Here is a 10982-nt window from a genome sequence, read left to right on the forward strand (position 1 = left end):
TTGTGTGTATGGTTATTGGCTTTTCTGGAAAATGTGAGTTTTAAAATTCTTTTCTCTATGGAAATACTTTATATTCTTAGAAGTTCTTAAAATTACTTCATGTGGAAAACATGACTGCTTTATTACGCCTCATAACTGCACTGCAAATTAGCTTAAGTTGTTGAATTCAAGGCCTTAGAGCACTACCTAAAACTAAATAGCAGGTAGCAGGACTCAAAAAAATACCAATGCCTTCTTTTCTTCCAAATTCAAGAAGAGCTTTGAGTGATCCTGAATCCTGAATGTATTCCATGAGGATGAAAGCATATTCTGTTTAAAGATCCTGAGGCAGAAACAGAGGTCCCCAGATACTTGCCTGCCGTCTCCTAAAGCGAAGAAGGCATTGAGCCGTCGGAGGGAGGAAAGAGCAGGTGGTTCACTTCCTAATCTTTAAAATTTGGAGCCTCGCTCTTAACGGGTTTTTATACTGAAACTCTTAGCAATCCTTCTTCAACAGTGTTTTCTCTAATACAACCAGCACATACAGCCTTTGAAGATGGTGGGAAAAAACACATTGTTCTCCTTTAGTGTGAACTACTTTTGACATACAAAGTCTACGCACAACTGTAGTTGTATCTGTTAGAATAATTACTAGTTACAGAAACCTCAAAAATAGTGTTTCTAGTGAGCCCAGATGAAGAACTGCCCAGCTAAGTCAAATCAGCCCATGGAATTGTAAGAGATAATAAAATGGGGTTTTTTTTTTTTGAGCACAAAAACTTAACCACTCAGCCATGGGGCCGGCCCCAAAATGGTTGTTTTAAGACTCTAAAATCTGGGGTGGTTTGTTACACAGCAAAAGCTAACTGATACAGGTAGTTTCTAATACTGTGGTGGAACCTGAAAAAGACCCCCTGTTTCTTCAGTGACCAAGGACATTTAAGAGCATAGTTGTGGCTTAGAATAAAGGAAGAGAGAGGGGAGAACTTACAATGAAGGACAGGGATCCAGGTTAAAGGAAGAGATGTTGAACCAGAAGTGAAATAGGGAGGCCTGGGAATCATGTTACGTATGGATAGAAAAATCCATGCAGGAAGCTGAGTTAAGTTGAATAATCATATTTCATGTTTCTCTAATATCTGTAGCAGAGACTTCTAGTTGCCTACGTAATATCTATTTTCACCTTTTTCCTTACTAGTATAACCAAACATAAATATTTTTTTTTGTCAGGGGAGGCAATGGGCTCAACTGAAAAACAGGATTACTCAACCTTTCAGATGGGGGAGCCCACTGAAGTCATTGGTGGGGCTTCCAGGAAGGATCATTAAAGAGGGCTCTCAGCTGGCAGCCCCCTTTTGCCAGTTCTCTTCCTCTTTCATGCCTGCAATGTGGTTGTAAAGGCAGGAACTCCGTGAGCTACCTTGTGATTATGAGGGCAAGGACCACACCCTATGGAGGAGTGCCTAGCTAGAGGAAGCCTGAGTCCCTGATGACATTGTGGCATCTCTACTTCTGTCCCAACTGGTCACTACTTGACATTTTATTAAGTGAGAGAAAAATAAATCCTCTCTTGGCCTATCTAGGATTTCAAATGAAGCACAATCCAGACTCAGGTGACCCCTCTCCCTGAGCCCAGGGGCTGCTCCTGCCATTTCCATCACAAGACCATAGTCTTGGGGATTAACTTCTTAGACCCTTAAATACCAACATATTGTTTTGAATTCCAGTCAACCTCCTATAGTGTTAAGGAGCGGCCTGCACCAGCACTGAATCATACTTGGGTTTCCTAGGGAAGCTAAGGTCGGCTAATTCAGATATGACTTCCATATCTGTTGTCCCTGGCCCACCACCCGACATGCAAACACCTCTTGTCATCCGTCCTCTCCCATTCTTATCCCCACACTGTTATGGGCTCCCTCCTCTGGACACTAACTCTCACTGTTTCTGCCCCCTCCCCCATCACACATACTCCATTGTCTGGTAGACAAACTTCCCTCCATCTTAATTCATGCCAAAGATGTCTTCTTCCATCTCTCACCCTTAGCTGAACGGAGCTGTCTCCCAGGGACGCCTCTCCCCCTGCAGCCTTATCAAATGGAAACTGCTCATCCTCCCTCACTGCATACATGTCAGGGGCTGGAGTTGAGAGTGGCAGCCTCCTTGCTCCACCCTTGTCCACAATCTCTATTTCTTGACTTCCATGTAAAAGTCACTGTTCCTTGGAGATAACAGTTAAATTACAGCCCTCTGTCCTTCCTAGCCATTGTCATCCCAACCAACAGGTGACATCTATGCAAATGACCCACCCAATATCCTGGCCTCCCAGTTCTTTGATCTCTATTCCTTTTACCATCACCTCATCCTCAGTCACTGCACCGTGGCCACCCCTTGGACTTGATCATCACCTCTAAACTCTTGAACTGCAACATCAAAGTCATATATCTGGCTTTCTCTTCTTAATCTCCCTACACTTACCCTTTGAACTTTTTGAAACCCCCATTCCCTTGAAATCATTTTCTTGCCATCTTGGGCTTCCTCCTGGCTTGGCCCTCCTCTAATAAAACATAACCTAGATTCCAAGGCCCACCATCCCTTCAAAGACACTCTTGCCAATGCCCCTCAAGGCCCATGCTCTTATGTCCTTCCACCGCAGCCACCAGGCAGAGCCCCAGTCTGGATCAACCCAACTGCCTTCTCTATGCTGTCTCCAGGCTGCAGAGCACTAGTTAGAGAAAATGACACACCATACAGACTTGTCCTTCAACCTTCCACAGACCCTGAATGCTGCCCAAATTACTTACCACCAAATAGTGCTTGCCTGTTTGCTTGTATAGACTAGATAACTTTCACCAGGATGTCCCGCATCCTCCAGCCTCATAGGTTTATATTAACATGTTGAAATAACATGGTGTGAACCCCCATTTTTGCCTCCCTCTGAGGCTGAATGTCAGAAGCTGACTAAAGTGCTGAGTTGAAGATTTTGAGACCACCTCTAGGCCTTTGTCATAAGCAAGGAGGGGTACTGAATGACACTGTTTGGAGTTCTCTGCTTCATGGGTTGAGAAAAGCCTCCTTGCCATGAAGGCCTCTCTTGTCCCTCCCTTATAGACCTCAGGAGCCCTCAGATCCTGAGTGGAGGATGTGTTTCTTTCTTCATCTCTATGATGACAGGTGGGACTTGGGCAACACCTTGACCCCTTCTGCTCTGGCGCTCGATCCCTCCCTAAGACTGCACTGATCTCCAGCCTGGCCGGAAGGAGCCTGCACTTTTTGTACTCTACTTTTTTTCTTGGAGGCACAGAATACTTGTTGAATAACTAAGGAATATTTTTACCTGAAGATGTTTTCAAATATCAAGAATCCTTACCCTACTTGCAAGCTAACAAGTTGGCCTGTCACAGTTTCACAGAAATTGGTAGAAAACACGAGACTTCTGGATCAGAGACAGACTTTATTACTTAGGGACAACAGGCAGCATGTGCCTTGTGTTCACATCACTGCCCCGTGCTCCAGCCCCCCAAGTCTCACAGGGGATGAGGCAATGCAGAGGCGGGTCCAGGTGGAGGCCAGCACACAGTGAGTTTGTGCCATAGTTAAGGAACCCTGAGCTTAGGAGACCTCCAGTCTTATAAGGAAAATAGCAAACTGCCCAGCCTTGCCCCAGAAAGAGACAACATTTTTATCTTTGTGAGGATACAAATCTGCCCTCAGGAAGGAAGACACTATTTCTTTTTTTTTTTTTTTTGAGGAAGATTAGCCCTGAGCTAACTACTGCCAATCCTCTTTTTGCTGAGGGAGGCTGGCCCTGAGCTAACATCCATGCCCATCTTCCTCTACTTTCTATGTGGGATGCCTACCACAGCATGGTTTGCCAAGCGGTACCATCTCTGCACCCGGGATCCGAACCGGCAAACCCCGGGCCTCTGAAGTAGAATGTGTGCACTTAACCACTGCGCCACCAGGCCAGCCCGCAAGACACTATTTCTATTCTCCCAGGTTGTGTGCTCTATAAACATCCTCGATAAGATGGTGCAGAACAAAAGCTGCCACTGCCTTTGTGCAGAAGATGGGCGGAAACACAAAACCCATGGAAAATATCCTCCCAACATCAGACTCTTACCTCTCTGGGGTCAGTGAGACGAGGGGATGACGGTGAGAAGACTGGATAGGAATCGGCTTCCTTATAAGTCCAAAACACTGCAGATAACATTCTCACGCAGATGCTACTGCTTTCTGGAACTTACTTTTCCAGGACTGCTATTTAAATCTTGTTCCAATCTGACCACAAGGTATCAGTTAGGTGATTTAATTTCTGTAAAATAAACAAATATGGAGTAAAATCATTCCACATTTTAAGGGAGAACCATAAACGTTTTAGAAAATGGTATAATTTGATACTCTCCTCCGATAGTGGTTATTTGTTTTTGACTCAAATATTCTTGCCTTTTAGAACATTTAAAGTGTTTTGCAAATCTGACAGAGCGAATTGGATAATGACTATTTAGCATCATTTCAAGTAAATGCAGTTCTTTTGGAAGGTGAAAAGCTATCAGACTGACAGTCCAAAGCACTGACAGTTTCTCCCCAAGCGGGAATAAGGGCAGGGGGAGTGGTTAGACATATGTTTGTATTTTAAAAACTGACTTTTATTGAATGTTGGTACATTGATTTTAAGGGAGATTTTTTTGAACTCCTTTGACAAGTCTGAGGCCCTCAAGAAGGCCTAGACTGGGTCAACATGTAAAAAGCCAATGTAAATGAATTCACCTTGTTTTCTCTTTAATTCAGTGAGACAGTGACTACAAATGCCAAATGGCTGTGTTCTGTCTCCATTCAAAGACTGTCCGGGCATTGTGTGGACGCGGCTTCCTTCTGTTTGGTCAGGGAGTGGGAGGATAACATGTACTGGGGGGGGTTTGTAAATGTGTACAAATAAGGGTTCTTTTTTTAGGTGGAGAATGGGTTGTGGGTCGGAGTAGTTATTTACGACCTTTTTGGAATTCTTACGTCTTTAAACATCATATCTCTGCTTCACAAAAATTCTATCATCAACATGCACGTGAAAAAGTTCTGTAAGACGATTTATAAGTAGACTTATGTCTTTTTTAAAGATTTTATTTTTTTCCTTTTTCTCCCCAAAGCCCCCTGGTACATAGTTGTATATTCTTCGTTGTGGGTCCTTCCAGTTGTGGCATGTGGGACGCTGCCTCAGCGTGGTTTGAGGAGCAGTGCCATGTCCACACCCAGGATTCGAACCAACGAAACACTGGGCCACCTGCAGCGGAGCGCGCAAACTTAACCACTCGGCCACGGGGCCAGCCCCTAGACTTATGTCTTAGGGGCAGTAGTGCAGGGTGATGGTGAGAATCTGGCCTGCAGCTGTGAAGGGCTGCCCCGAAGTGGGCTTATAAGAGAAAGGTTACATATGTATATTTTTGAGTAAAAAATTATCCCATGTATATCTCTAATCAATTTGGGAGTGTAATATAAATTTTTTCCATTTTTATGTTGTCATTTTAGTTGTTTGTTGTGGTTTCCCTCACTCTGTGGCTGCTTTCTGCAGCATGAAGAGTGCTGGATTAAGTGAAATTAGGTACAAACTAGTTACCCTTTCCTTCTCAGAAATTTCTTTGAGAGCCTATGTATTCTTGTCACTGAGTCATGTTGCTCAAAACACATTTGGTATTGCCTTTTTCAGGTATAAAACTCATACAAGAGAGTCGGTGTTATCAACTTATGGTCATGTGTCATTTATAACCAAAACCACAATTACTAACCCAGAATTCCACTCCTAGGTATATACTCAATAGAAATTCATAGTAGCACTATTTGTAATAGTCTCAAGGGAACAACTCAAATATCCATAATGTTCGTTGTGAGTAGAATGGATAAATAAACTGTGGTCTATTCATTCAGTGAAATACTACCAAGAAATGACAATGAACAAATGAATGCTACTCACAGCAACACAGATGAATTTTAATTATGTGGTGTTGATCAAAACAAGCCAGAAAGTACATACTGTCTTGTTCTACTTATAAAAGTTTCAAAATCAGGTACACAATCTATGATGGAGAAGTTGGGATGGTGCTTACCCTTGGAGGGGGTGGCTAGAAGGGAACCGAAGGACGGACTTCTAGAGGGAAGCTCATTCTGTTTCTTGATGCTTTTTGAATGGGCATGTTGACTTGTGAAAATCATTGGGCAGCACACTTATGATTTATGCACTGGCTTTTCTACCTGTGTTATATTTCCTTTTTTTTTAAAGATTTTTTTTTTTTATTTTTCCTTTTTCTCCCAAAGCCCCCAGGTACATAGTTGTGCATTTTTAGTTGTGGGTCCTTCTAGTTGTGGCATGTGGGATGCCGCCTCAGCATGGCTTGATGAGCGGTGCCATGTCCACACCCAGGATTCAAACTGACGAAACCCTGGGCCGCCGAAGCTGAGCACGCGAACTTAACCACTCAGCCATGGGGCCGGCCCCCTACCTGTGTTCTATTTCAATAGAAATTTACTTTAAAAAGTAAAAGTATTAACCCCCTTTAAGATGAACCTCATCTATCTGACTTTGTGCCAATTGACTTGGGACACCTAGAGTGAATTCACCTCTCAATACCAGGCAGATGGTGAGTGAAGTTACACAGACTCATGTATAATCCAGCCACCAATTACTCTTACATTAGGGATGTCCTCTAGCCTACCATCCAGGATACCAATGGCCCCTGGACATCAGCTGGCTGCTGGAGGTGAATAGCATTGGAATCTTGAGGGGGGGTTCAACAGGCCCAGAGGCTGAGGCCTGAGGAAATATTCCTGCTGCTCAGGAGCCTGGAACCCTCACCTTCTCCACATCTATTGGTCTTTCTGGACAGTGATAGAAGTTTCCACAGCCCCCTTCCCTATCCCTGTCACTGCCCTGTTAAAAATTTTTTTCACTCATGAGTCCAAGCTGCAGTCACACAGCTCTCCTGCTGAATGTGCGATGCTTTCCACGGGTGTCCTTCATGTCTCAGATCCTTTCTCAGAGTTCTAGGAGTGCCCCCTGGTGGCAGCCTAAGTGAATGTGTGTGGCTGCCACCAGGCAAACAGCAGAGGGCCGTCTTCCACATCTCCTGCCCTCTCTTTGCTACCTTTCTCCCCTCCCCAGTGTCTTGTGAACTCATGTTTCTTTCTAGGTACCCTGAACCTCCCAATTCGGTCACCCCTGAGATCTTGAAGAATCCAGTCTTGTAGACTTTTCATTCTTTCCCAGTTCACCCCTATCAACCTTTACTGGTCCTATGTCCCATTCCGCTGGTCTCTGACAAGTGAAGGGAGACTACCCTTATAAGATAACTCAGGCATGGGGAATAAAGAATGCAAGTGTAACCTTCCCCAAGTAATATTCGCTCTTTTATAATAGCAGCTTCCAATGCCTTAATACAAAGGAACAAGTAAGAAGGCAATTTCAGCACCGTGGTAAGATAAGGGCTTCTCTTCTGACGGCCCTCAAGTCATACAGTTACATCAAGATGGGGGCTGTGTTAGTTAGTGTTTGACAGTAGCAAGCAACAGAAACAGACCTCAGCTAACTGACAGCAAAGGGAAGTTACAGTAAAGAAGCAGGAGTGGGCAGGCAGATGGAAAGACCGGTGATCCAGCCTTGGAAAGGAGCTGCAGGGCTAGAAACAGAACTATGGGAAAAAGCCATTGCTGATCAGGACACCACCACTGCCAGAATGACCTCTCACCATGTTAGTCTCCACATTACTCTGCTCAAAATTCACATTTCAGGAGGGGTGTGCATTTGGCTCAGCTTCGGTCATGTGGCTGCCCCTTGGCCAGGGCAGATCTGGGCACCTGATTGGCTGTTCAGAAGGTGGGCTGAAAGCTGGGTGGCCCAAACCTACCAAAGTCCACCACGTGGACCCCATCATGTAAAAGCTGGGATTGAGTATATGTAATTGTCCCAGCTAACAAACCAATCTAAATGACTTACTCTTGTCATGACAAAGGAGTTGACATCTTCATTCTCCTCAGCAACTAGAAAACTAGGTGATGTTTGGGTCAGGTTTGAAATGAAGAACAACTAATAAAAACTATTATATGAGCCAAATGATGCAGCACACACAATGTGTTAGATTGTTATGGAAAAAAACTGGGGCCAAAATGGAAAAATGCTTCTCCTGGGTACCGTAAATCAGAACAGTACACTTCTGGCCAAATGTGTCTCCCCATGAAGACTTAGAAAACCTGGAATGAACATGGTTATCCTTTATATTGTGGTTTTTGATGAACGGCCCCTTCTGGCAGCTTGCGCAGGTCATATGATGAAAGGAGGCCTGTGGATGGTGCATACAGTGTCACTCCATGAGAAAAGCCTGGAAGCTACATGGTGCAAGAACAAAAAACAAAGGAAGCACACAGACCGATGATTTTTAGTTCAATGCTTATGTCTTGCTATTCTGATGAACTGCTCTTACAAAAAGACCTCCCTTTAAAAGAAAAACCTGAGAACCAAAACGAAGTAAAGCATTTCATGGAGCAGTCCACACCTCAAGATCACTGTCAGGCTATATTCCTCCTGCTAACAAGCCACTCTGACAAAATGAAATCCCAGATGGTGGGCTTCGGCTCAGATTTCTTAACAGCAATGCAAAAGGCAATTGAGTAGGCAGGCAGAGGTCTTTGAATAGAGTTGGCATCCTTTCATCCATTTTTTGGGTACTTTTTCTATATTTTTCTGATTAAATGGAATTTTGAGGCATTCTCAGTAACCAAGTAATATAAATGTTGTTTCATTGCCTCTGAATTTCCATCCTGTGATATGCACAAAAAACGTAATTGAAGCCAGACTTGCTGGTCCTTCATTTCCCTGCTAATCTGTTGCCATAATCTATTGTAGAATAATTTATATTCTAGAGAAATGACAAAATGGACTAATCGTGTGGGAAAGGAGAACAAGAGGTATGGAAATGATCTAAAGATTACTACAGGTACAAAAGGATGTCAAATGGGACTTCTCCTGACTCAGTTTCACCCAGGGCCCCAAAGCTGAGCACAGTGTTAGGTGCCCACTGGTTCTAAAGAGACATGCTAGACCATCTACACAGGGCTATGTGGAGAGCCCCACACTACTTCTGCCACCCAGGGCCCCTCACCCCTCTTCAGCTTATGTACAGGAGAAGGCAAGAGTGGAAGAGAGCTATTAGAATTCTGGAAGCTTCCTTCTGCCTTCCAGGCAAGTGGAGGGGGACTTTGAGAGAATCACTCAGAGAGACTGACAGGTGCTCCTGTCATGAAAGGGCACAAGAAATGGTGCTTGACTCACCAAAAAAACTCAACAGGTGAGAAGCCAGCTCCGGCTGCCTAAGATTACCCATGATGGCAAAGAAAGCGGCTGCAGCGGGAGGAGCCTCTGCTTCTAGGACTTGGTGGGGGGCAGAGCCGCTGGGGTTTTCCCATGCGCTAAGTGCACATCAAGCAAGTAGCTGGGCTTAGGTTGTTCTGGAAGGACCTCGCCCAAGAGGCCTGTCTGCAGGTGAAGTGACCCAACAGAAAAAGGCTCAGTGACACATGCCACCAAAAGCAGGAGCTGGTGGTCAACCAGACAGTGTATCACCTGAACCAGAGGGTGAATGAGTAGGGGCCCCCAGCAAGGGGCGGTCTCCAAAAAAATCCCAAAAGTGAGCCCACAAAAAGAATTAAACAGGCAGCATTTGGACATGAGCACGCAGAGAGCAGCAATACGAGGTAATATCATCATTAATTGTATTAGGGTCCTGTGGTTGCCATAACAACCTGGGTGGCTTAAAACCACAGAAATTGATTCTCTCACAGTTTTGGAGCATGAAGTCCAACCTCGAGGGGTCGGCAGGACTATACTCCCTCCAAAAGCTCTAGGGGAGAATCTTGCCTTACTTCCAGCTTCTCGTGACTCCAGGAGTTCCTTGGCTTGTGGCTGCATAATTTCAATGTCCACCTTTGTCTTCACGTGGCCTTCACCTCTGTCTCTGTGTCTTCTCTTCTGCCTCTCATAAGGACACTTGTCATCAGATTTAGGGCCCACTGGGGTAATCCAGGATGCTCTCATCTCCGAATCCTTCATTATATCTACAAAGACCCTTTTTTCCTGAATAAGGTCACATTCACAGGTTCCAGAAGTTAGGAAGTGAACATATCCATCTTTTGAGGGGGCCACCATTCAACACACAACACTAATCAAAAAAGGCCTTTTCATCACTTCTTCCTCCCCCTGCCCTCACCCTGGAGAGACCAGAAAATAGTGGAGGAAACGGAGAAAGGATGCAATAAGGCGAGTGAAGAAACTGATCCACATGTCTTTGCCTTTGCTGTTCCACGGAGTTACAGATCACACCTGAGCTGAGGGAGGGTCAGAGCTTTGAATTGGCTGAGTAGTTGAAGTTTTCTTATTAGATTAGATGGGCTTTTTAACGACCTAAAATTGTTTATTTATACCTGAAAGTGACTGGAAAAGCTGTGGGATTTGCTCAAGCCTCAAGTACCAGACCCAGAGCAGCCAAAGGGCAGGGAAGAGAGCCAACAGGGCTTGTTTCAAGGGAATGGTGAGGGAAAAAACCTTTCTTCTTACTTATCACACAGAGCCCAGCCTTTTTCAATAAATTTGATTCACAGATGTCCTACTTTGTTCTTGTGATAGAAACAATCTTATAGCCACAGGCTTTTGAAACTAAAGTCTCTTAGATTATATTCAGCATAGACCTGCAGTATTTCAAATTTTTAACACTGAGTTGCTGCTGCTTCTTTACTAATTACAGCTTTAGTCTTGGTCTTGTCTTCCTTCCTTCTAGGTAAGGTTTATTACATTGTTGAGTCACAGAATCACCCTGCTTCCTAGCAGCATCCAATCCAGAGCAAAGCTCTGCTTTCTTGAACCTTCTTCCAAGTTACCTTATAGCAGGGGATCAGCACAGAAGGCTGCCACATTCTCTTAGTTCTACCATCGTTTCGTTTTTATTGGCCCCAGCAGGGAGAGAATGTGT

Source organism: Equus asinus, chromosome X (genome assembly GCF_041296235.1).
Source record: "Equus asinus isolate D_3611 breed Donkey chromosome X, EquAss-T2T_v2, whole genome shotgun sequence".
Taxonomy (NCBI): domain Eukaryota; kingdom Metazoa; phylum Chordata; class Mammalia; order Perissodactyla; family Equidae; genus Equus; species Equus asinus.